Source organism: Orbicella franksi, chromosome 14, assembly GCF_964199315.1.
Source record: "Orbicella franksi chromosome 14, jaOrbFran1.1, whole genome shotgun sequence".
Lineage (NCBI taxonomy): Eukaryota > Metazoa > Cnidaria > Anthozoa > Scleractinia > Merulinidae > Orbicella > Orbicella franksi.
The window spans coordinates 4,072,493-4,099,882 of NC_138158.1; the positions used below are offsets into that span (position 1 = coordinate 4,072,493).

A 27,390-nucleotide genomic window follows, 5' to 3' on the forward strand; every position below is an offset into this window, starting at 1 on the left:
GAGTTATTTTTTTCGGCATATTATTAGACTGTTTATGTATATCCAATCTGTATTCAATATACAATGTATTAGTTTCATTTACTTTTCTTAAAGAAGCCTGTAAAAGGTATAACAATCTCATTTTATGGGTCTGGCTCTTGTTCATTCTCACCCCTAAGAGGAACCAATTTCTGATGAGGAAAATGAATTATCTGAAAGGAGCTACTTCACAGTGTGTTCATCTTGAAAAGTTTAGCCTTAATTTTTCAAGGTCCCCTTTTGTAATCCATTTTAATCTTCTCCATCCTTAACCATCTTTGTTTCTTTATGGTTTATTATTATTATTATCTCTTTGGTGATTTTTATCTTTCTTAGTAAACCAATATTTTCAGGTTTCTTTCAATTTAAGGGTAATTTTGTATGTGGCCAAAATAACTTAAAATGCTGTGACTGGGCTCCTTAAATGTACAGTTCAATGTTCTCTGATGGAGACCTGTAGGCTGACACCTTGAGGAAGGTAAAGTCTGCATACAAGCCAAGTGGCCCATCAGACTGGAGCTTATCCCAGTTTCTGTAACATGAAGTGACTAGGAGTATTTCTACTCCCCCCTGGATGGGATGCTAGTCCATCGCAGGGTTACCCTCAGCAACAAATTTACCGGTACCCATTTGTACACCTGGGTGGAGAGAGACACTGTCAGAATAAACTGTCTTGTCCGAGAACGCAACACAGTGTCCCTGATCAATGCAAAGTCAATCAATGTCCACTCGGTCCGGAGTCAAGCGCACTAACAATGAGGCCACCGCGCCTCCACTGCCAGTAAACCGCACACAAACAATGTCCTATTAGCAGACACCTGGTAATGGAGACACTGGAGTCACAATGAAGGATTTATTTTTTTCATCTTAAGAGATGGAAATAGCAGTGTGGTATTAGACCAAACTTGATTGCCTTTGTGAAGATTGTAATGTTGTGATTAGCCAAGTAGCTGGCTGACTGATTGGTCTAGTCGGTTAACTTTATGACTGAGTTTCCCTACGCTTGAATAACAGACTGACTTCTGTTATATTTAAAAGGTGAAAGACTGACAGCTTGGGTAACAAGCTTGCTGAGGGAAGACTGATCGACCGATCTCCCGACTGACCGGATGACTGACCGACTCTCTGTCTGTTTGTTTGTCTGTCTAAAGAAGGTAGTAGTGTGACAGGGGAAAGGAGATCTGTTACACCTGAATCACCGACTGAAGAAGTGAAGGATGCGTAACAAGTGATCTGAAAGATTGACTGTGAGACTGACTTTCTGTCTGTCTGTCTGTCTCTCTGTCAGTCTGTCTATATTTATGTCGGTCTAAAGAAGGTAATAGGGTGACAGAGGAGTTCACCCAACTTAGCGACTGAAGAAGTGAAGGATGTGTAAAAGGTGATCTGAAAAGTTGACTGTGAGACTGACTTTCTGTCTGTCTGTCTGATGGATTAAGTGACTGTCTGTTACACCTGTAAGGATCATCCACCGCAGCATGCCCAGCGTGAGAATACAATAAAGAACGAAAAACGAGGAATAAGGTATGCACTGATTGGTTGTGCAAAAAGTTACAAGGAGTTGTTTTTAAATTGACTCGCTCTCAGCTGCGACAAATGGCCCCTCAAAAAAACAGACTGAATGCCCTTGCCAGGTATTTTAAGGTTACAGAATGTGATAGTTCAGGCATCAGATTTGACAAGAATTGCCCTGAAGTTACTTCTTTATTTCTAGCCATATTTGTACCCGTTTCGATGTGGCAAAAAACCCTTCGTTTTCCGCCTTCTTCTTTCCTGTTTGTTTTTTGTTGTTGTTGTTTTTTGGGCGAGGGGAGGGGGGGGGGGGAGTCACTGTTTTCGCGTGCTACCTTACGTGTTCAAATCTAACCCATTTAAAACTGAGGCAAAATGAAAGTCTGTAGTGGAGTATTGAATTTTTTTTATCTTTGACAAAGCCGGAAAACTGAAGAAATAAAGAAAAATCCTTTGTTTATTCCCTACTTTTTTGATCCAAGCTACAAGCAGTTTTTTCTGATTTCTCACCATGTCTCCCCGAGGGTAATTATAATTCGCTGAATACCATGAACATTCACCTCTATCCACTTCGGTGAATAACTGAAATAATTCATGAGAATTTGGATTTGCAAAGTAATTAATTATGCAGGCAATTTTTTATCTCACCATACCTTCCCTCGAACAACGTTGCCGTTGAAGTGGTTCAAGCTATGGATGAAATATCATAAAGCGACGGATTTACAAAGATACCTTCGGCGAGGAACGATAGTTGTAAATTCTACTAGTGGGTAAGTTTGATACCTTTTTGAGCTTTACCCGTTGGAAAAGGGTGAAATTTTGGCCAGCACGTGCAAGGGAGTCAAGCGTTCTTTTCTGTTTCGTTTTAAGGATAAAACTTCCTATCGCAGTTAGTTTTAATATTCGATATTTGCTTATTGCAACAGACAATAGTTTCCAAATTGTTCGTTTTCCCGATAGTAAAATTCAAAGTAACGTAAACCGATGAATTTCCATTTCTCTGTCTCGCTTTACATCTTCAAGTATATGTAGACAAGATAAGATAAGATAAGAACTTTATTAACGTGTCGAAGTCGCTAGCATACAATGTATACTAATTGGGGACACCTGACTACGATTACTTATCTAATAATCAATAAAATATGAAATACGTGTACTTATGTAAGTGTTTTAAAATATATATATATAACACAAACAATGAGTCATGCAGTAAGATCAAGTGTTAGTTGTTAAATAAAGAACAGTCTTTACAAGTACTGTCCAGCAGGCTAGTGAAATCAACCAATTTGATGCGCTTTTTAAAAGTGTGCAATGATTCAGAAGATCGATTTGTCGAGTTTGGACCAAATGACAGGGCCTAAATAAGTCAGGCTATGTTTGCCATGAGCAATAGTCCGAAATCTGGGTATGGTGAAATCAGAATTTCTAAGGTGATACGGAGAATTGGTAACAACAAATAATTCCGCAATGTAAGGAGGCGCCAGATCAATTTTGACTTTATACATTATGATTACAATGGCTTGCAATCGTCGCGTATGAAATGTTGGTAGTTTGCTCTTTGCAAGAGTTCCTCTTACGTCGATTTATTGTCATAATAAACAGCTCGTAGTGCTCGTTCCAATATTTTAATTGCTCCGTTATGTACTTTTGAGGGAAGTTTCAGTTTTAGTTTTAGAATGTCTGTGTTTTTATTACTTTAGAGATGCGGGGTTTAGATATTTTGCCGACAACTTTCAAAACTGTGCCACCAATTTCAGTCTTAGTAACTGGGAAGAGTAACCTCACGTTAGAAAATATTTCAGAAGCACCTTACAGATTTCTCCGCTCCTAGAAAAAACCTTTCTTTCCCACTAGGACGCAAACACTGTTCTATTGTGTTGTGCACACGTATCTTCTCTACCATAGGCTGTGTCTGACCCTTCAAGGCAAATTCACTGCAGGCCCTGAAATCCGTCTCTACTTAAGGAGTGGTAAGTGCTGAATTTGTTGTTATACCTCGACCTGTATCCCGTTTAACCATGTTCTCCCCCGCATAGATAAGAATGCCCAGAATCTGCCTTAAAACATTAAACTGAAACACTAAGAAATGCTTGTAGGATACTTGTTTGAAAAAGCAAAACTTCAGTATGATATCTTTTTGATTTTGTCCATCAATATGGGCTAGTCTTTAAAGGCTCTTAACTGAACAGAAATTACAGACGCAAGCATTTAGATCCCAAAGACGGCTGTGAATTCGAAAGAGACTAGCATTTAGAATGAGAGAAGAAAACTGGTAGAATAAGGGTCTTGTAATATTAAGTTTTACACAATAAATTGAGTTAACAGAATAAAATTGAGTTTTTGATGCTATGTTGGGTAAGGTCTGAACTTTGCTCTTTTCTCGTTTATTTAGATTTTTATTCGTTTAAGTACTCAAGGTTTTCTCGGTGTTGCTGGACGACGACCACAATACATAGTCAAGATGAACACATCTTTCTGGTTAGTGTTCTTAGACGTTGTTCTTTTGATCTTATTTTAAAATAATCAAACGAAAAACTTTGAGCCTAATGAAGGATAAATTTCAACTTTGGATCAGTGACTAAGGATTGCTCCAAATTGTAGGACCTGGCTTTTTCGATTGAAATTTCAGTCCTTTCCGAATTCATTTTTTTTCTTGGAAATTCAAAACTATCTTGCTGGTTTTCAAGGCCTTTAGTTGATCAGAATTGAAAGAACAAATAAATTACTCACGGTATGAATATCATCTGATACCAAGTGACCGAATGATTAGATTGTAAGGGAGTAGCTCAAAATTTGAGGACAAAATCCTATTTTATTGTTGTAGGAAATCATGCAATTTATTTCGAGTCAGGGTTTGCAGTTTAAGCTCGATTTTCGAGGTGTAATCAATGGAATTATAAGTTTGCGTTGCAACTTCGAGTTTGAACCAAAAACGTATTCACGTTTCGTAGGGGGTAAATTCATAAAGGGGCAGTGTCACCAAGATTTAGTGCTACTTAAAAATCCAATGACGGTGTTGGTATTAATTGGAAATCCACCAGTAGTTGCCTAACCTTGCTAAATGCACCGTACTAGTCATGAAAGTTGTTTTCAACTGTTGTGGCTACGGACGAGTAGGAAAGAAGTGGTCTAAAACTTGAAAACGTCGGGCCGACGTTTTGAAGTTTGACAATGTTACTTGGAGGAAAATCACTAAAAATCATTGATCTCTTAGCGATTGAATTTTTGCCTTTTTTTGTCGCTTTAAGGTTATTTTGTTGATCAGTGAGTGCACCTTTATAATTTTAGCATAAATTGCACAAAAACCTTTGAAGACCTCTCGTGATACTGCCCCTGGGAGATTAACTTTGTTTTCTATTGAGTTTTATTGTTTTAATTTCAGGAAAACTCACCGAGACAATAAGAAGAGATATGAGGGAAGCATTACATGCAATGAAAAAGGTAAATGGATACATTGTAAGTACCTGAACAACTTCTATTCTTATTGATACATTGCGCAGTTGAACCTGCCGTAGGTGATTAGACAATTTGTTAAATCGAAGTTTTAGTTTACGTGTTGCGGTCTTGCTTTTGGCTATAACAATTCACTCAATATTATTTGCTACATTGGAAAACTTTTGTAGTCTAAAACTTTATTTGTCTAATTTCAGGAATACACATCGCAGCAGTGCAAAAGAATAGCAGGAAAACATCACAATGGAACAGATAAGAGCCGAAATTGTAAGTACAGCAAACATTTCTGCTCTCATTGATTCAACGTATATTGAAACTCCCATAGTTGATTAGATATTTTGTTAATCTGAAGTTGTAGCTCATTGGAGGCGGTTAAAGTTCTGTCTTCATTGACTAACATTTTCACTCGATATCACTTGGCTATATTGGAAAAAGTTTAAAGTTTAACACTTTGTTTGTCTTAATTTCAGGAATATACATCGTAACAAATGATAAAGAAATATCAGGAGATCATTGATCACAATCGAACAAAGAAGGATAAATTGTAAGAACAACAACTTTACAATTTCTAGCTATGCTTAATGGTTCCTTTTACAGTTTAACTCAGCAGACCAAAGCGGTAGCGTATACATATGCCGAGACGGTTTTGGCATTGCCTAAATTATCAATCAAGATTATTTGGCTATGCTGGAAGAAATGTTTGTGGTGTAAAATTTCTACCGGGGGGTTGTTGAATGGAGGCTCGACTGTATCTTTACCCCAGGCGGGTGTGTGGGGAAGGTAGGGTCGTACTCGTAAGTTTTTTCGACGCTGTGTCGTTGTTGATGTTTTTCATTCAGTTGAGAAAATACACATTTTATGGACTAGGAAAATTGTCTGCTTGCCTTAATTTATTACTTCACAAGAAGATGGAAGGAAAAGAGTATTCAAATCATTTTGCAATTTCGAGTTTGAATAAAAAACGTATTCACTTTTCATGGCCGAGGGTCAATTCATTTAGGACAACTTGCAGATTAACTTGGTTTTCAATTGGGCTTCATTGTTTTAATGTCGGGAATACTCATCGTAGCAATACGAAGAAATATCAGGAGCAATGCAATCAAAAAGTTAAAAGGATACATTTTAAGTACCAGAGCAATTTCTATTCTTATTGATTTATTGTGCAGTTGACCTACCGTAACTACGTGAATAGACATTTTGCTAAATCGAAGCCATAGTAAATGGGAGGTGGTCTTCTTCTGGCCTTAAAATTTCCCTCGATTTTATTACATTGGAAATACTTTGTTGTTTAACACTTTCTTTGTCTTAATTTCAGGAACACACATCGTGGCAATGCAAAGAAATATCAGGAGATCATTAAACACGATAATACCAAACAGGATCAATTGTAAGTAGAACAACTTTACAATTTCTAGGTATTCTTATCAATTCATTTTACAGCTGAACTGCGCAGTTTTGCTAAACCAAAGCAGTATGTTATGGAAGGCGGTTTCGTTATTTATTAAAATTATCACTCAAGATTATTTGGCTACGCTGGAAGAAAACTTTGTAGTGTAAAATTTTCACATGGGGGGTGTTTAATGATGTATGTTTACTCAGGGTGGGTGTGTGGGGGAGGGAGAGTGGTACTCATAATTTTCTCGACGCTGTTGGCGTTAAGTTGTTCATTCAGTTGAGAAAATGCACATTTTAAAGACTAGGAAAATTGTCTGCTTGTCTTAATTTATTACTTCACAAGAAGATGGACGGAAAACTGAATTGTATCTCTGAAATCATGAAGCCTTTCAATAGCACAGGGGACCTTTGCATTTTCGAAAATTTTAAAAAATCCTATTATCATTTTGAATTTAGGTACATAGTTTGAAAGCTTTAAATTGAATTACATTGAAAAGAAATTGTTGACGCAGCTTAATTTCATTAATACTCAAGAACTTTTCTTCTTTGGTTTGCTGGATCGGACTATTCTTCTTAACGAATTTTTACGTAATCACCAGCCAATCAAAAACGAGTTGTGATAGGTTAAAAACTTTAAGATTGCTCCGATCAAAGTCGTTTCACTCTAAGGACGATTTTAAAAGCAATTGTCTGACATCCTGGAAAATGTGCAGATATCATCAGATTGTAGACTGAAATTCTGAATAATTACTCTGAATGAAAATTCTTTTCCGATCTTCTTCTATTCAGTCTAGATTACCCATGTTATTTTGAAAAGTTTTATAAGTTTTCAAGTTGAAGATTTTTGTTATATGGGCAATATAAACTAAGATTTTATCAATAAAGCAGAAATTCATTATTTTTCCTCGAAAGTTCTGTAGTGCGAAGATTTTTAAGAATACTCTGTCCAAATTGCGGCCTTCAGAAAGATTTACAAAACGCACATTTTAAAAATTGTAAAATGATTACTTTACAAGAGAATTTTCTTTCAAGAGTATTTTCAGATTAGCACAGGGAACCTTTGCATTTTCGAAAATTTCAAAAAAGTTCAAAATCACCGTTTTGAATTTAAGTTTATTTAAAACCTATCTTTGGAATTACATTAAAACAAATCGTCTGACGCAGCGAAATTTCATCAATACTTGAAAAATCTGAGTTAGGAACTATTTCAAACCATTTTTTTGTTGGTTTGGCGGACTGCTCTTGTCAACGGAATTTGTACGTAATCACCAGCCAATCCAAATCGTTTGTTTCAACGGCGAACGGACATTCTGTTCTAACATGGTTGGTCTGATCACGAACTAATTCAGAGTTTTTGTTTCACAATCGAGTTGTGATCGGTTAAAAACTTTAAGGTGGCTCTGGTCGAAGTCGTTTCTCTCTAAGGACGATTTTAAAAGTAATTGTCTGACATCTTGTAAAATGTCTTGCTAGATATCATTATTTTGCAGATTGAAAATCTAAATGATTCTGTTCATATTTTTTTCTGCTTTTCTGCGTTCAGTCTTAGAGTTCCATGTTGTTTTGAAAAGGTCTATAAGTTTTCAAGTTAAAGCTTTTTGTTATATGTGCAACATAAACTCGCATTTGGCCAAGCTAGCAGAAATACACTAGTTTTCATTAAAAGTTTTGTTGTGCAGAGATTTTTAAGAATACTCTATTCAAATTCCAGCCTGCAGAAAAGGTTTACAAAATGCACATTTCAGGGACTAGGAAAATTGTCTGCTTGTCTCCAAATTATTACTTCACAAGAAGAAGGGACGGAAAGGGTATTTTCACCCTGTTATCCTGTATTCTTCAGATTAGCACAGGGGGCCTCTGCATTCCCACAATTTCCTAAAATTTCAAAATTGAAATTTTGAATTTCGGCTAATTTGAAATCTATCATTTCAATTGTATTAATTGGAAATAAAGTGTCTGACGCAGCTCAATTTCATTATAATTTGAAACTATTGCAAACAAACTTAATTTTAGTGGCTTTTTTTCAATTTTTGCTCGTGATCTGAGCAATCATGTTGTAACAGTGTGAATGTTCCGCATTGAAACAGACAATTTTGATTGGTTGTTGATTACTTTCACAAACGAGTGACCGACACTTCAGATTTGTTTTGTTGTAAACTTGGAAGTTATTTTTGTAAGGGATCTCATAGTTTGTTTTGGCGTTGTTGTTAAGAGAATTATTTGTGCCCCTGGTTGAAAAAAATCTTTTGCCGCTGGGTAACGAGAATTATAAAGTAATAAACAAAAGTACAAAATTATTACAATATTGTTACTATTGTGACTTGAAATTTCTGTTCGTTCAGGAATCGAAATTATTTTACAGGTGGGGTTTGAAATTATTCTTGTCACTTGAATGGTCTTTTCATTCCGCGTTCAAGAATTATCATTTTTTTCTCGCTGTACCGTGCGCTGGGTTCAGGTGATTGTGGTGCATGTTTTTTTATTTTTTGTTAGTGTGCCGGACTGCTCTTATCAACTACATATTTGTACGTGATCACTAGCCAATCACAATCGTCTGTTCCAACGGCAAACAGTCACCCTGCTTCAATATGGTTGGTCTGATTACAAACTAATTCAGAATTTTGTTCCAAAATCGAGTTTTGATTGGTTAAAAACTTTAAGGTGGCTCCGGTCGAAGTCATTGCACTTTAAGGGCGATTTTAAAAGCCATTGTCTAACATCTTGTGAAATGTCTTTTCAGATACCATCAGTTTGCAGACTGGAATCCTAATAATTACGTTTAACAAAAATTATTTTCCAATGTTTTCTGTTCAGTCTAGATTACCCATTTTATTTTGAAAAGGTTCGGAAGTTTTCAGGTTAAAGGTTTTTGTTCTATGTGCAACCTTAACTAAAATTTGAACAAGCTGGCATAAATACGCTAGTTTTCCATGAAATTTTTGTTGTTCAGAGATTTGTAATTTAGAATACTATGTAGAAAAGGGTGACATAATGCCCATTTAAGGAGTAGCAAAATTGTCTGCTTGTCTTCAAATTATTACTTTACAAGAAGAGAGGACGGACAGAGTATTTTCTCACTGTTATGCGAAAGTCTTTAGCTTACTACATGGGGGGGGGGGTTGGAACCTTTGCATTTTCGAAAATTTCAAAATTGTCATTTCATTGAATTTAGCTTAATTTGAAACCTTTTCTGTGAATGATATTGAAATAAATTGTTTGAGGCAGCACTGTTTCAATTTCTTTTATACTTGAAAAATCGGCCCAAATTTCTTCTTAGTTTTTTCCATTCTGAGCTAGGCACTATTTCAAACAAAATTCATTTTCGTGTCTTTTATTTTTTTGTTCGTGATCAGACCAATTATGTTGTAGCAGTGTGAATGTTTCCATTGGAACAGACAATTTTGATTGGCCGCTGATTATATTCACTTTTACAGTGGAGTAAATGAGCTACTGACACTTGTCATGCACTCAATTGGCTTTAGATTTGTTTTGCTGTTGTTGAAAGAATTGTTTGTGGCCCTGGCTAAAAATTATTTTTGTCACTGGGCTAAGAGTAGTATGGAGTAGTATACCCGGGGTAATAAAATTATTAAAATACTTGCCGTACCGTTAAGAACTGCTGACTCAAAATTTTCTGTTCGCAGAGGATTGGAAATTATTTTATCGCTGAGGTTCGAAATTGGTTTTGTCACTGGAATGAACTTTTCAGTCCGTGTTTGAAATTATCATTTACTGTATTCAAATTCTGGCTTGCAGAAACGGTTGACAAAATGCTCATTTTTAGGACTAAAAAATTGCTTGTCTTCACATTATTACTTTTCAAGTAGAGGGGATGGAAAGAGTATTTTGTCCCTGTTATCCTGAAGTCTTCAGACTAGTACAGAGTACTTTTGCATTTTCGAACATTTCCCAAATTTTCATATGAATGATATTGAATACAAATTGTGTGAGGCAGCCCAATTTCATTCTGACCTAGGAAGAATTTTTTAAAAAATTCATCTTTGTGCCTGGGGTGGTGTGTGATATCGTTCCTGATTTTTCTTTCTTAAATCATTACAGGATCATTCATAGAACTATAGAGGGATACGTTTTTTGTAATATTGCATCCTTATTTTTGAATAACAAATCTGGCCAATTTTAGACTCCATTTGAAGATGAAATTGGATGATCATTTAATGGTTTTTTCCAAGACGTTAGCTTGGTGGCAAGTTTTGCTCTACAGATTTTGCTTAGAAAACGTGATGAGTTATTATTTTTTCTGAAAGTTATAGACGTTTTTCAGTATTGTTTGTCGAAGAAGATTTCATTTCTCTAAAAAGTACTCTAATATTTTGGATTCCTCTACAAAAATTACGCCTGGTTTGCTGTTAAACTTCTTGGATGGAAAATAAATTCATTTCCATTACTGATCGTGTTCTACTGTAGTAAGTATTTTTAAAGCAAAGTAATGCCAGAGTGATATTTTAAGTGTTCTGTTGGAGAATAATAATTTTTTGTGATAGTTTTGGTGCCGTAAATAAAGGACCTAGATTCGATCGAAATTGTTACTTTCAGCTAAGAAATGAGTTGAAGTTTCTACTGATAGCTAGCACCCTAGAACTCTCATGCAGACATAGCAGATACCTTATCGTTTTTGGCATATTACCAAATGTAGTTTGGTGATGGTCATAAAGAATGCTCAAACAAAAACTGTAAGAAATTTATCTGTGGAAATAAAATGTTCATCAGACTACAGAATTGGTCGCCAAGGCAACTTGATCGATGGTCACAAGTTTGCAATTCGTGAACTTCTCAGGGTAGTAAATTTAGACCACGTAAGATAAAATGTTTTTTTTACAATGCAGCTTTTTCTATCGAACAAAACCTAGAAAATCGCCAGAAAGTAGGTTTATTTTTTGAAATACAGTAATTCTGTTTATCTTAATTCACATGAAATTCGCAATTTACGAATCAAAATAGTGATACTGATTTGATTGTACGAGCACATCAGAAACAGGAGATATAACAGGGAAATTGTTAAAGAAATGCCATCAAAAATAAAACTCGTAACCAGTCAAACTTCTCAAGCGATGAGAACTGAAAGAATACAACAAGGCTGACGAGACGTGGTTTATAAAAGTGGTACAATAAATGAAGCATTTTTTCCGACACAAGAATTAAAGGAGATTTTGTCATCGATGTTGTATAGTATTGTCTAGTTTTTTACACGATGAATGTTATGACGGTTTCTCAGTGTTTTAAGATAGAAACAGTATGGCTAAGAAGAAGAAAGATTGTTTGTCCTAAACTCAAAATGATGATTAGTGGGTTGTTTAAATATTTCTTTGATTGTAACTGAAAGATGTCGTGTTGAGTATAAACAGTCATACAGAAAAGATTTTCTGTTAATTTTTCCGCAGCAAAAGCTGAAGGTATTTTTTAGTAGAACTAGTTTTCCAAGATCAACATAGAATTTTGCTTTTTTATTTTCATTGTGTTGTAAAGCGGCCAGGTCTTTCTCAAGTTGTGTATGTGATTTTCTCGGTTAATCCTGGTTTAAATGTATTTATCTTTTGGTTTCTATTGGTGTATTGTTTGCTTTTATTTTATTTAAGCTTTGAGTTAGTAACTACTTTGGATTTTTCGTGTTAGGTTTTCAAGAAATGGAAATCAGAACAATTTAGTAGCCCTACGATTTTTTTTCTGGTTTATTTTTCCAGAAAAATATATCTTAGGGCTTCTTAAATTGTACAGATTTCTGTTTCTTTAAAAATTAGAAGGAAAAAAAAATTCGGTCGACGGGGCCTCTCGGCCCACTGTGGTTGCGAACTCACAACTTAAATGAAACGACGGCAGGGGATAGCGGCCGTCGACGCCAACGGGTGTGCGTTACCACAAGACCACGTTGACGATTTAAGAAATATAGGGTAAAATTAACGTAGAAGTAGGTTCGCTGTCATTGTTCCGTGAAACAATTGAATTCCAAATTCTTTTGATATTGTAATTAGTAATATACTCAAGAGACTGTGCATTGTATTTACTGTGTCTTTGTTTTGTTTTCAGATTGGCCGTGGATTAAACAGTTTATTTGCAATAGCATTAAGGGAGCTGAAGAAACTTTGGGTTTTTTGTTGAGATATTTCTAAGTGTTGTATAAAAATGCTAAGAATTGAGTGATTAAGTTTTTGAGGTTGGATCCAAAAAATTGTGTTTGCCTAGAATGTGTAATGCGTTTAGTTTTTCGAGCGAAGTAAGCGTGTTTCTCCAATGTTTGTATCTGCTATCAGATTTGTAAGTGTAAAAGTGTATGTGAAAAACATTTGGTAAGTGTGCATCTACTATTTGGAAGAATTTTTCAAGTGTGTATCTGGTATGAGAAAAAAATTTCTAAGTGTAAAAGTGTATGAGAAAAAAATTTCTAAGTGTAAAAGTGTATGAGAAAAACATTTCTAAGTGTAAAAGTGTATGAGAAAAAATTTCTAAGTGTAAAAGTGTATGAGAAAAAATTTTCTATCTACTATTTGAAAAAATTTTGTAAGTGTAAAAGTGTATGAGAAAAAAATTTCTAAGTGTAAAAGTGTATGAGAAAAAATTTCTAAGTGTAAAAGTGTATGAGAAAAAATTTTCTATCTACTATTTGAAAAAATTTTGTAAGTGTAAAAGTGTATGAGAAAAAATTTTGTATCTACTATTTGAAAAAATTTTGTAAGTGTATTTGAAAAAATTTTGTAAGTGTAAAAGTGTATGAGAAAAAATTTTGTATCTACTATTTGAAAAAATTTTGTAAGTGTATTTGAAAAAATTTTGTAAGTGTAAAAGTGTATGAGAAAAAAATTTCTAAGTGTAAAAGTGTATGAGAAAAAATTTTCTATCTACTATTTGAAAAAATTTTGTAAGTGTAAAAGTGTATGAGAAAAAAATTTCTAAGTGTAAAAGTGTATGAGAAAAAAATTTTTAAGTGTAAAAGTGTATGAGAAAAAAAATTTCTAAGTGTAAAAGTGTATGAGAAAAAATTTCTAAGTGTAAAAGTGTATGAGAAAAAATTTTCTATCTACTATTTGAAAAAATTTTGTAAGTGTATTTGAAAAAATTTTGTAAGTATAAAAGTGTATGAGAAAAAAATTTCTAAGTGTAAAAGTGTATGAGAAAAAATTTTCTATCTACTATTTGAAAAAATTTTGTAAGTGTAAAAGTGTATGAGAAAAAAATTTCTAAGTGTAAAAGTGTATGAGAAAAAAATTTGTATCTACTATTTGAAAAAATTTTGTAAGTGTATTTGAAAAAATTTTGTAAGTGTAAAAGTGTATGAGAAAAAAATTTCTAAGTGTAAAAGTGTATGAGAAAAAAATTTCTATCTACTATTTGAAAAAATTTTGTAAGTGTATTTGAAAAAATTTTGTAAGTGTAAAAGTGTATGAGAAAAAAATTTCTAAGTGTAAAAGTGTATGAGAAAAAATTTTGTATCTACTATTTGAAAAAATTTTGTAAGTGTATTTGAAAAAATTTTGTAAGTGTAAAAGTGTATGAGAAAAAAATTTCTAAGTGTAAAAGTGTATGAGAAAAAAATTTCTAAGTGTATGAGAAAAAAATTTCTAAGTGTAAAAGTGTATGAGAAAAAAATTTGTATCTACTATTTGAAAAAATTTTGTAAGTGTATTTGAAAAAATTTTGTAAGTGTAAAAGTGTATGAGAAAAAAATTTCTAAGTGTAAAAGTGTATGAGAAAAAAATTTTAAGTGTAAAAGTGTATGAGAAAAAAAATTTCTAAGTGTAAAAGTGTATGAGAAAAAATTTCTAAGTGTAAAAGTGTATGAGAAAAAATTTTCTATCTACTATTTGAAAAAATTTTGTAAGTGTATTTGAAAAAATTTTGTAAGTGTAAAAGTGTATGAGAAAAAATTTTGTAAGTGTAAAAGTGTATGAGAAAAAATTTTCTATCTACTATTTGAAAAAATTTTGTAAGTGTAAAAGTGTATGAGAAAAAATTTTGTATCTACTATTTGAAAAAATTTTGTAAGTGTATTTGAAAAAATTTTGTAAGTGTAAAAGTGTATGAGAAAAAAATTTCTAAGTGTAAAAGTGTATGAGAAAAAAATTTCTAAGTGTAAAAGTGTATGAGAAAAAAATTTAAGTGTAAAAGTGTATGAGAAAAAATTTTGTATCTACTATTTGAAAAAATTTTGTAAGTGTATTTGAAAAAATTTTGTAAGTGTAAAAGTGTATGAGAAAAAAATTTCTAAGTGTAAAAGTGTATGAGAAAAAAATTTCTAAGTGTAAAAGTGTATGAGAAAAAAATTTAAGTGTAAAAGTGTATGAGAAAAAATTTTCTAAGTGTAAAAGTGTATGAGAAAAAATTCTAGGTGTAAAAGTGTATGAAGAAAAATTTCTAGGTGTGTATCTACTATTTGAAAAAATTTTCTAAAAGTGTAAATGTGTGTGAGAAAATTTTTTAAAGTGTGTATGTACTATTTGAAAAAATTTTCCAAGTGTGCATGTACTACTTGAAAAAATCTTGTAAGTGTAAAAACGAACAGCGACTTCTACCACCGTTGAGTGCGAAGACAAGCTGCTACAAGTTAACTCCATCTAACATAACGCAAGTAAAACCAAATCAATGTACAATACAATAATTTAGAGCGAACGTCATATTAGACTGAGCAATGTGTCGTAGCAGCTTGTTTTCTCACGCGTGTGTGACAGTGAGCCGCATAACAGGCGATTTGTTTCCAAGCCTTTAATAAATTCAAATCAGTAAATAGTGTTCTTCTCTTTCTCTGTTCTTGAAGTTCCAATCCTGCAATAAAGTAAAAACATATCAGCTACAGACCGGTAATAACGTACACGTTAAACTACAGTGTAAAAATATATTTGAGAACACGAAATAAAATTTATATATGCTACAGACCGGTAACAACGTACACGTAAAACTACACAGTGTAAAAATATATTTTGAGAACACGAAGTAAAATTTATATGGTAATTTTGTTTGCACGCTTTTTCTGGTCCCTTGTGTATAAATAAAGACTAAATTTTGAATACTAATGAGTATTCTGCGCATGTTTTCCTTAAATAATAGCTCCGAACCTATTTATATTAAATATTGGCCAAAATTTATCCAACGTCACTGTGGCCTCGCGGTGTAACGCGCGCCCTCTGGCGTCGACGGCCTCTCCCTCGCCGTCGCTTTCTTTAAGTTGTTTCTTAACAACTTCAACAGCAAGGGGCTTGAGGCCCCGCCAGACCAGTTCTTTTTTCCTTTTTCTTTTTAAAGCAGCAAAATTCTGTAAAATTTTAGAAGCCCAGAGATGCATTTTTCTTTTCTTAGCAAAAGAAAACATTTTTACCAGAAAAAAAAATACATCCCTGAACTCCTAAAATTTCACATAATTTTGCTTCTTTAAAATCAAAAAGAAAAAAAAAATTGGTTCGGCAGAGCTCGAGCCTCTTGCAGGAAGTTGCTAAGAAAAACCTCAAAGAAATTGATGGCTAAGGAGAAGTCGTAAACGACAAAGAGTGCACATTACACCGCGAGGCCACAGGTTTGTCAAGAAAAAAAACAAACGAACAACTTCGATAACGTTTGTGAGAGACATGAAGATTATACCGAAAATGCGTCCGATATTTTTTCACAATGTCTTTATTGCGATCTTTTGTTTAAAATGTAGTGTTTGATCAAGTTTTCACTCCTTAGAATTTCAATTTAACAAAAAAAGCCCTCACAAAAGTGAACTAAAATTTCTTCAGAAAAAAGGAAAAAAAGATTTCACCGAACCAGACAGCTATTTCGAGGCGTTTTCGAGTTCTTATCAAGATCCTTTCCTTTCTTTTTTTCGATTATAATTGAATTAAGTCATCTTTTACGTGATAATATCATAGTACGTAAAATAGTATTTCACATTGTAATGGAGCAGAAATTTTGTTGTCGCTTACTCACAAAATAGTTATAACAAAAAAAGCAGAATATTCTCGTTGAGAAATCGTCAAAAGGTTTAAGTTGATCAAGGTCAGCACACAAGCTCTCCTCTCTAGTATCCATACATTTCTTACTCAAAGGGTTGAGATTTTGCCAAGTATCAAGTCAATTCGTTTCAGTCTGCTGGTTAGTTCACTTAATTCTCACAAGCATGTTTGGTTTTACTGATGTTTCAAGAAAAAATTGTATTTTGTCACTATTGATTACTACTGACCACTAGTCTGACGGTTTGAACAATGTTGACGTATTTTCAAGAACACATTTCCTGAAGAAGTTTCGTTTGTAAGTTCTAAATCATCAAATTGGACCATATTGACTACAAAATGTAAAAACGGTTTTATTTTTTTAAAATCAGCAAAACGGAAACATTGTATGTAAATTTAATCAAGAAAATTCTACGTTGTAAAAAAGTAACATAGCTTAGAGATTTACTTAATTTAGTAAAGAATCTGAGCCTAGCTGAGCTCACCTTATTGGAGAAAACAAAGCCATGCCATACAGAGAGAGAATAATTTTTTAAAAAAAGCTCAATTCAGTAACAATATGACAAGCTTTCCACCAAATTTTACTGTTTTAAGAAGCTCAGTGCGAGGTGATGCCAACAACTGAAGAATCATTGATATATAGTTTTAACTTAGCTTTTCAAAACTGAACTATTGTGCACAATACAGATACGAACAATGTAACGTCAGAAACTCACGTGAATGAAAATGTTCGATCTTTTGGCGTAAAAAACAGGTGATAAATGCACGATCAACTGGATCAAACTTAACAAAAAATCTGAGCAGGTATGCCCTGAAAACATTCAAGAATTCAATCGGAATGATGTAAAACACGTCTCTTTATACACTCCGTAATTTGTTTGTTTTCCTTTTCCCCTCTACTTCAAATGATTTCCTTACTACTCCGATCAGCTGTTATATCGTTCGTTGAACTGAACGTTTCGAAAATTAAGTCTTGTTGCTTTTAAGCAAAATAAAGTACAATCCACCATATCTAAATGACTTGGGATAAAAGCTTAACAATTCTGAAATGATTCCAAAAGTTTATTCAAAGTAAGAAATGCAATTTTACTTACAAAACTGTTTCTAAAGATTTGTGCTTAGATACGTGTTACGTGACAAAATTTGGACCAAACTATTCCGAACAAAACTGTATGAAGGTTTCACCCTTCGTTGAAAAAGTTTCATTACGAGTACTCAAAAACGTTCGATGCTTATTGTCTTTGTTGAAAAAGTTTCATTTTGAATTCAAAGAAGGTCCATGTTTAGATGAAAAAGATCTCTTAAGCAAAAAAATTATTTTCCTTAGAAAAATTTCAATTCTAGTTATAAAAATTCCTTGTTCAGTTAATTGAAAAAGGTTTTTAGGCTTAGCAAATTTCATTTTCGACAGAACGAGTTCCATGCTCGCTTAAAGAGGATCTCCTTCGAGTTGAAAAGAGTGTTTTTGCTGAGAAAAGTTCCATCTTCGATGAGTTGCATGGATCTCTCGAGTTGAATAACGTCTTTATGGCTCGAAAAGTTTCATATTGATTTAAAAAGTTCCATGAATTTAAAACATATTTCTGGGTAGAAAACATTAATTTTTAGTTGGCGAAGTTCAATTCCCACTAACAAAGTATCTCTTTGGAGTGGAAAAAAGTATTTTTGCTCACAAAACGTTCAGTTTCAGCTGATAAAGTTCGATGACTACTTAAAAAGGATTTCTTTTGAGTTGAAAAGCCCCTCTTTTTCTTTGTAAAAGTTTCATCTTTACTTTGAGCTGAAAATATTCATGTTCAGTTAAAAAGGATGTCCTTGAATTTAGAAATTATTTCTGAGTAGAAAATGTTAATTTTCAGTTGAAAAACTTCCATGTTCACTTAAAAGTGATCTCTTTTGAGTAGAAAAAAACTGGTTTTTGCTTAGAAAAGTATAATCTTCAGTTGAAAAAAGTTTCATGCTTGCTTAAAAAACCACTTTCGAGTATTTTTGCTTTAGTTTCATCTTCAGTTGAAAAAAAAATGCTTGTTTAAAAGAATCTCTTTCTACTCGAAAAAAAGTACTTTTGCATGGAAAAATTTCATTTTCAATTAAAAAGTTCCATATATTCTAAAAAATCTCTTTTGAGTCGAAAAAAGTATTTTTGCTTAAAAAAGTTTCATTTTCAGTTGAAGAAAATCTATGCTCATTTAAAAGGATCTGTCAAGTTAAAAAAGTCTTTTTCTTCGGTAAAGTTTCATTTTGAGTTAAATTTTCAATTGAAAAAGTTCCGTGCATGCTTCAAAGGACCTCTTTTGAGTTGCAAAATTATTTTTGCTTGGAAACGTTTCATTTTCAATGGAAAAAATTCCATGTTCACTACTCCAAAAGGATCTTTATTGAGTGGAAAAAGTAATTTGCTTAAAAAAGTTTCATCCTCAGTTGAAAAAATTCCATGCTTGCTTTAAAGATTTCTTTTGAATTGAAAAAAGTATGTTTGCTTGGAACATTTTCACTCTAGTTGACCTCTTTTGGGAGGATAAAAGTATATCCGCTTTGAAAAAATTCATCTTCTGTTGAAAAATTTCAATGCTTGCTTAAAAGATTTCTTTTGAGTTTGAAAAACATTTTTCGAGTGAAAAAGTATTTCCGCTTATAATAGCTTCTTTTCCAGCTGGAAAAAAAAATCATGCTTGCTTAAAAAGACCTCTTTTGAGTGGGAAAAAGTGAGGATCTCTTTCACGTTGAAAAGTCTTTTTCTTTGGACAAGTTTCATTTTGAGGTAAAATGTCCATGTTCAGTTCATAAGGATCTCCTTCGAGTTAAAAGAAAGTATTTTTGCTTAGAAAAACTTCATGTTCAGTTGCCATGCTTGCTTAGCCAGTTGAAGAAAGTATTATCTTTGGGAAAGTTACATTTTTAGTTAGACATACATTTTCAATTAAAAAGGATCGCCTTCGAAGTGAAAAAGTAATTTTGCTTGAAAAAGTTTCATTTTCCATTGAAAACGTTCCCTGCTCACTAAAAGGGCATCTCTTTCGAGTCGAAAAAGTACGTTCTCAACAATGTTTCATCTTCAGTTGAAGAAAATTCATGCTCCCTTAAAAGGACCTCTTTTGAGTTGAAAAAACTTTTTTCTTTGGAGAAGTTTCATTTTGAGTTAAAAAGTTCCATGTTCAGTTCCAAAGGATCTGCTTAAAGTGCCTATAACCCCAAAACATTTTTTTCGCCTAATCAAATCTCTGTATGGAATTGGGAAAAATGTCGCAAAAATTTTTGAATTCGGTTAAAACCCGAATTTTTTACGAATTTTTAAAGCTGGCGCTGTTAAGAGCACGACCGAGCATTCGGGAGAATGGGACTAGTGACGTCATTCCAGGCCATTGCCAGCGTCGCTCCAGTATAAACTCTCACGTTGTTTTGTGTGTGGGATAAAGTACTGAGGGTTAGTTTTTCGTCAAAAGAACTTTTATTTGACTCAACAAAAGTAAGTAAGTAAGTTCGTTCCTTTTTTCTATAAGCTTTTCCCGCAACGACTTTACTGTGTTGCTTAGCTTCCTCTTTTCATTTCGAAGAACGACGCAGCTCGCGCACTCTTCACTCGCACCGGCACTTTCCCCAACTTGCTCTGCAGGCGGATTTCCCTCGACTTCGCACACATCTGGTGGCTCTGATTCATGAACGAGTTCTGCTGCTTGTGGCCGTTTTTCTGCATTAACTAAAGAAGAAGATGCAGTTGGCTCCTTGCTTCTTCTTCTACGTTTAGGCTCGGGCTCGACTACGGGGACACAAATGTCAGGACTTTCCAGCGCGTCTTTCTTCCTCTGAATGCAGAAAGACAAAGCGAAATATTTCAAAGGAATGCACTCTTAAAGACCATCAAAACTTTTGCAAATACAAATTGAGTACGTGAAAGAAACATGTTAACAACGAGATGCCGCGGGAAAGCTGCTCATTTTAATGAAAATACATGTGCATTTCTCACCTTTCTCTCAGCTCGCTTGCTTTCTGGTTTACTTCCGCCCGAAACACAAGGCGCTTGGATCGTCGGGCAAACACAAATGCCAATTTCATCTTTCCGTAGTCTTCTTTGCATATTGACGTTTGTCAATCCAGGGAACATTACTTCGTAGTCCTCTTCTCGGAAATGCTTTGAGCACACTGCCGAGTACTTCGTGGGCTCCCAATGAGCACGCTTAGATTTTACGAAGTCAACCCATTGCTTTCTTCTTTTTCGCTTCTGCGGTTCATCAGCCCCTTCAAAAGGTATGGGATGAAGCGAAATACCTTCTGCCTTACTTGGCTTATTATTACAGCCGAAAACAACGCATTTATCTGGCATTTTCAAGATTTCTGACCTTCCGAAGCGAAGCAAACGCGGTTCCAAACAAGAAAGCGATCAATGGCCTGGAATGACGTCACAAGTTTCGCTATACCCAGACCCTTTTCAGTGACTCTGTGACTCGGTCGTGTTTTGAAAAAGTGCCATTTTTCCGATCTTTAAAAAATCATAAAAAATCGCGGTTTGAACCGAATTAAAAAATGTTTGCGACATTTTTCCCAATTCCGTACAGAGATTTAATTAAGCGCAAAAACTTTTTTGGTGTTATAGGCACTTTAAAATTGAAGAAGCACTTTTGCTTTGGGTCAAAAAAGTATATTTGCTTTGAAATTTTCATCTTCAGTTGAAAAAGTTCCATGCTTGCTTAAAAGTATCTCTTTTTAGTTGTTTTTCTTCAGGAAAGCTTCATCTTGAGCTAAAAAGGTCCATGTTTAGTTAAAAGGATCTCCTATGAATTTAAATAAAGTACTTTTGCTTGAAAACCTTTTATTTTCAGCTGACAAATTTCTATCCTCTCTAAAAAAGATCTCTTTTGAATGGAAAACAGTAATTGTGCTTAGGAAAGTTTCATCTTCAGTGAAAAAGTGCCAAAAACGTTCAAAAAGATCTCTCTTGAACTGAAAAAAGTCTGTTTCTTTACAAAAGATTCATTTTGAGCTAAAAAGGTCCATTTTCAATTAAAAAGGTACTCCTTTGAGTTAAAAGAAAGTATTTTTGCTTATAAAAAACTTCATTTTCAGTTGCCATGCTTGCTTAGCGAGTTGAAGAACGTATGTTTCGTTTGTAAACTTGCATTTTGAGTTATACATACATTTTCAATTAAAAAGGATCGCCTTCGAACTGCAAAAGTATATTTTGCTTCAAAAAGTTTCATTTTCTATTGAAAACGTTTCCTGCTCACTAAAAAGGCATCACTTCCGAGTCGAAAAAGTACTTTCTCAACAACTTTTCATCTTCAGTTGAAGAAAATTCATGCTCCCTTACAAGGATCTCTTTTGAGTTGAAAAAACGTTTTTCTTTGGAGAAGTTTCATTTTGAGTTAAAAAGTTCCATGTTCAGTTCCAAAGGATCTACTTAAAATTGAAGAAGCACTTTTGCTTTGGGTCAAAAAAGTATATTTGCTTGAAAATTTTCATCTTCCGTAGAAAACGTTCCATGCTTGCTTAAATGCATCTCTTTTGAGTTGAAAACGGTTTTTTCTTTAGGAGAGTTTCATAATGAGCTACAAAAAGGTCCATGTTTAGTTAAAAGGATCTCCTATGAATTTAAATACAAGTAATTTTGCTTGTAAATTTTCGATTTTCAGCTGAAAAAGTTTGATGCTTTCTAAAAAGGATCTCTTTTGAATGGCAAAAAGTAATTTGGTTTAGAAAAGTTTGATCTTCAGTTAAAAAGTTCCATAAACGCTTCAAAAGATCTCTTTTGAGCTGAAAAAAGTGTGTTTCTTTACAAAAGATTCATTTTGAGCTAAAAAGTAGCATGCTCAGTTAATGAAGTACTTTTCCTCGGAAATGTTTTATTTTTAGCTGAAAGAGTTCTATGTTTTCTTAAAAAGGATTTCTTTTAGTCGAAACAACTTTTTAAAATTTTCATGAAAAGACTCTCGAGTTGGAAGAGTTCCATGCTTGATAAAAAATATTTGTGTTGAGTTAAAAAAAGTCTTTCTTTGGAAAAGTTTTATTTTAGAGTGGAAAAAGAAAGCATTTTACCTTGCAAAAGTTTTCTTTTTTACTGAAAGAGCACCGTGCTTATTTGAAAAGAATTTATTGTGACATGAAAAAAAAGTCTTTTTTCTCTTGGAAAATTTTCATTTGGAGTTGAAGAAGTTTCATTTTAATTGAAACAATTCCATGCACTTCCATGTCACTTTTCTATTTAGACTTCCACTTTGAGATGTAAAAGTTTGAAGTTTGGTTTAAAGCCATTTTAAGTTCTACTGCAATACACCTAACTTTAGCTGAAGATGTCTGAAGATGCCAAAACACATTTAAACTGGCCAAAAGTTCCAATTTATTTAAAACGCCATTTTGTAGAATTGAAAAAAGTTTTATTTAAATTGAAAAAGTTCATTGTCATTTGAAAAAGGCTCTAGTTTGGATTTCATAGTTTCATTTTCAAATGCAAAGATCTACTCATGAGTTATAATCACTCCTTATCAGTTATGAAAATACTACTTGTCAAAAAGGTTTGAATTTTGCTCTTAACGTCCTCTTACGAGGTAAAAAAGATTCTTTATTTTTGAGCTACAGGTGACTACATCGTGAGACAAACGATGATACATTTTATTATTAAAATGTTTTATCTTATATCAATTAGTCTATTTTGTCAGTTCGAATTTTTTTACGCTGACGTTTTCAGTCAAAAAAGTAAAGGTTTGTCATTAACACAAAGCTTCAGATCACTCTAGAAATCATGAAAAATTAACACTGTCGTTTTTCTTTTTGGTATATCTAGACAATTCATATTGACGTTTGGCGAGGAAAAGTAGCCGTCAGATTTTACAATTACCATGAATACACAATTTTATCCTGTTAATCTGTTGCTTTGCAGAGGGCAGTGACAAAATTTACCAAAATGTTTGATGCGTGCCCGTTCGCGTAGATTGATTACACCCCCCTCAAAAAAAAAAATGAGGTAGTTACATTTTGCCATCTTCCTTTGCTTGCACCTTGCGTTTTCGATTCCCAAATATTGTTTCCATCCTTGCAATCCTGCAAATTGAACCAAAAATGCGTTGATCAATAAACGTTGTTTCACGTTAACAAGAAAGAACAACGTGAAACACAGGGGCTGACCACTATAAGGAGTTTGGTCAAACTTGTTATCTTAAGGATAATCGTAAGTGTTTGAAGAGAGCAGGTGATGGAAAATGTTTTCTCAGTAAGAAATTCAGATTGTACAACATTTTGAGGAACTTGTTCGTTATGTTTTTTTCCTTGGCTCGCGTTGTACGATTTTTTCTCTCCCTTTTGTTGAGTAGGATTATTTTTGGCAGTTGTCACCCCGTTGTCACCCCGTTGTCACCGTAGAAAATAAATTTGTTCACACCAATTAAAAACACACAACGTGAAGTCAGCTTAACTTACATTTTCCTGTCTTTTTTGGTTTCCTCCTTGTGTTTGTCTCTGCGAATCTTGCTCCACGTTCCAGCTATCCTGTAATATAGAAACACCATTCAATCGATATATATTCAACACGAACATGTTGCATGTTTTGCTAGCCTCGTTACACCCAGTTTTAAACTGGATAGTTTTTTTCCAATCACTATAAGTAATGGCTGGTTTCTAACAGAGTTAATTTTGCAAAAGCTTGAGATTGCTAAAATAACAAAATTCTAAGTCAGCCGTACTTACATTTAGATTACTTTTTTTTTTGTTCCTGCCAACGCTTAACACCCACTTCGATTCTACAATTCTGCAGATTAAAAAAACAATCAATGCTTTATCACCAAGCTTTTCTGGCAAGACCAATTTATCAACAAGATGATTTAAATGAAGCTTACGTCACAGAGGGCTTCCAATAACCTCGAGAACTTCTTAAGGTACGCACGGTGGTAGAGCAGGTGGCATCAGAAAACTGAAAAACCAACAGGGAAAATCGGGTTTGTGGACGAAGATGTTACTCAGTAAAGTTTCAAAACGTTTCCACTTCCAGATTAAAAGACCAAATATTGTTCTTTACCGAGGCTAAAGTGATTGAAAGCAAGCATAACTAAATTTTACAGGAGTTAACAACAGTGAACAGTCCAAGGTAGCGCTAGAAGGCTAACATTCGTTTAAAGCGCGAGAACACAAAAATATGTCGCAAAAATATTCAAAATTCCTTCTAACTAACTTGAAAAGATTTTTAAAGAAAGATTTTTAAACATTTTTAAAGTTCACGGTAATCTTACCAGCGTGTCGAGCGTAGCGTGTTAAGTATCTGCAGTAAACTCTGTGGAATAAAACAGAAAGAGTAATAAAATCTCGACCATAAAATTCATCTGAAGAGTTGTTCCTACAACATTGTGGTACCTTCGAGAACGTAAGAGCGCTGTTCAGCAACGCTTCTTCGCCTTACCTGAAGTGAAGACATCTCTGTTCTGCTAAACGTCTAAAATTTCGCCATGTTCTGTTTCTTCAACTGAAGTCGAGCGTTCTTGAACCTTGAATTTAACTTTCTACCCTTTTGCAAGTCATTTTCAGGCAGGAACAAGCGAAAAGAGTTGGATTTCTGCTTGAAGAAGCGAGGCCAAGCACGTCCACGACCACATGTCACACTGAATTAGGGTGTGATGCAAATATGAATGTATGATTAATTTTATGATAATCTTTTTTGGGGTGTCCACGCCTTTGATTTATTCAATTCCAATCCGTTTGGTCTGACCGAGTTTTATGTAATTTTTAAAAAAATTCGATCGATCTCTTTCGTATCAAAATTTAAACTATCAATTTAGTATATTCCAAACAATAAACGTGGATAGAATTTGTGTAGGAAGAGAATCTATGAGTCAGTTGTAGATGTGTCAAGGGGGAAGGGGGATTGGATGGGGCTCCCTTTCAAAATTCCAAAACTCACCAATCACCTCATCCTCGGAGATCCAGAGGCAGCTACCCGGGGGGGGGGGAGGAATCCCATATTAAAAGGACGGGGGTTGCTCGTGGGAAATTTTGAAAAGAACCCTAAAGAGACACCAAGATATTGTTTTGTGGGCGTACCAAAATTGCTTTTTTAACCACTAAAAGGTACGATAAGAACCCCCATCCTTTATATATGAGACTCCGGGGGCAACTAGTTGGGACAACGCGATATTTCCGGGAGAAAGTCTCCCCTCGCGATATAAACTTTCGCCCGGGCCTCTGGGGTCTCCGAAGATGCAATCATCTTAGCAGATTAAGATAGCACCCACTTTTTTGCGTTAAACCCTTCCCACCCTGCCAGTCCCACCCCTTTTTGCTGGGGAAGCGAGAAATGGCCCGTCTTTATGAGAAATACATCTGAATTCGTTTGAACTACGGCACTGCTTGCTGATCACTCACTGGCTCAGTTTGCCTCCTTTTATAATATGGAAGCATCATTTACCTGAATTTAGCCTGAAACAAGGAAGTAGAGTCAGCATGCCTTCCAAAGATTTATGTTCCAAACAAGCTCTCTGCCACAATTTTATTGAAAACTTCTCCCTCCTCATCCCACCTATAGAAATCATTTATACTTCAGATTCTGATCCAACTTTCATTATTTATAGTAAACATTTGCGATCAGGCAGATTTATCTTGTTTTGATAGAAATTTTATGTCCGAAAATGTTACGAAAATTCAAGGGGTGGACTCCGGATTAGGAGCTTTCAGTTCGAACTTGGCTTGTGCTGTGTAATTGGGCGAGACCCTCCTTCCATGCTCTTACAATGCTGTCTTCAGGCAGGTGTATAAAAACAAAAGGGATACTGGTTCATTTAAATGCTAGGGTGTAGAGTGGAGGGGGAGTGAAAGAAGTACAGTTCAACCCCTATTAAACGGCCACCCTCGGACAAATGGATAGTGGCCGCTTAAAGGGGGCTGGCCGTTTGCTAGAGGTAAAAACAATAAAAAAGGCCTTCATTGGGACTTTGATTACTGGCCACCTAATAGGGGTGGCCGTTTAATAGGGGTTCAACTGTACTCATACAAGCTACTTTAGTGTTTGTTTAGTAAAGAAAGGTATGGTTGAGGATTGTTCGGTGGACATGGAGGGGGTGGGAGGGGGAGAGGGAGGGAGGGGGTGAGGATGTAGTGGAGCGTGCAAGAAAGGAGTGAGGCTTTGATCAATCAAACTCAAGTAAAACCTTGTAGACTGAGGCAAAATTGCTATTTTTGGTTGCTTAGGGTTATTGAAATTCTCCTTACTGCACGTCATAAATTTCTCTTAAAGTAAGTTCTGAGAGTATGGTGGTACACAAGACAATATCTCAAGTATGTTTAATGTCCTTATTCTACCCATCTGTCTGAGAGAAAAACAGAAAACCCACAGAAACAAGAAAACGCTGTAAAGTACAAGCATCAAGTGAAGTTTATTCAAGTTAAAATTCACATTGCTGTTATTTCTATAGTCTGAACGATGAAGAGATCGATTTCACAACAGTGCAGAAATAACCATTGCAGAGGAAAGAATCGAGTTTCATTTGGTAAACACTTTCTGAAAAGATGCAAACTTCACATACAATAGTAGAAATCAACAACTGAACCTGTTTGACCATTAAAGAACCGACAAAAACAAAAGCTTCAGGCAGTTCAATTTAGTTTGGTGGTCACAGGTCACATGAATTCTACTGGAGAAGGGAAATTACACCTACATTCTAGAATTCACTCAGGGATAACTTAAGTTATTGTTACTGTCCTAAAACTTTGGAAAGTGGATCTAAACACTCGACTGCAATCTGTGCCTTGGCTTTATCTTCTTCATCAGATGTACTTGATGAACTTTGTTGAGCTTGATCTAACTGTTCACTAACAGCCTGCCATGATAAAAAAGACAGAATGTTACTATTATACGACTATAACCGGGCACTGAACACCCAACTAGTCTGCAATGCATTACAGTCGATCCTTTTATATGCAGACACCCTTATGATTGTGATATACACTGAAGGCTGGTTTTCACTAGAGCATTAACACAAGCACAAGCATAAGCACAAGTTAAAACAGCCCCGACATAAACATAAGTAGAAACATAAGAAGAACGAATCCACTTATTCGTCTTGTGCAGTTTTCACTAGTAACACGCTCGACATAACCATAAACA

At 34.5% G+C, this 27,390-nt stretch overlaps 2 long non-coding RNA genes across 3 annotated transcripts in view; one reads left to right on the forward strand and one right to left on the reverse strand.

Moving 5' to 3' along the window:
- Positions 1 to 24,885, reverse strand: part of LOC145468849 (uncharacterized) — a 73,047-nt gene extending 48,162 nt beyond the window's left edge. The window contains exons 1-7 of one of the 2 annotated variants that reach the window (XR_014042245.1): positions 24,694 to 24,885; positions 24,527 to 24,567; positions 24,137 to 24,210; positions 23,988 to 24,048; positions 23,721 to 23,789; positions 23,277 to 23,345; positions 15,085 to 15,150 (exon numbers count right to left, since the gene is read on the reverse strand). This is a non-coding gene — a long non-coding RNA (uncharacterized LOC145468849). Of the gene's footprint in view, positions 1 to 15,075; positions 15,151 to 23,276; positions 23,346 to 23,720; positions 23,790 to 23,987; positions 24,049 to 24,136; positions 24,211 to 24,526; positions 24,568 to 24,693 lie in introns of those variants that run through there. The other variant, XR_014042244.1, reaches the window with a different exon arrangement.
- On the forward strand, positions 1,838 to 13,153 carry LOC145468852 (uncharacterized). Its single transcript, XR_014042246.1, has 7 exons — positions 1,838 to 2,300; positions 3,923 to 4,008; positions 4,913 to 4,986; positions 5,181 to 5,250; positions 5,454 to 5,527; positions 6,299 to 6,370; positions 12,421 to 13,153. It is a non-coding gene; the product is annotated as an uncharacterized LOC145468852 (long non-coding RNA).
- Positions 24,886 to 27,390: the final 2,505 nt, after the last annotated feature.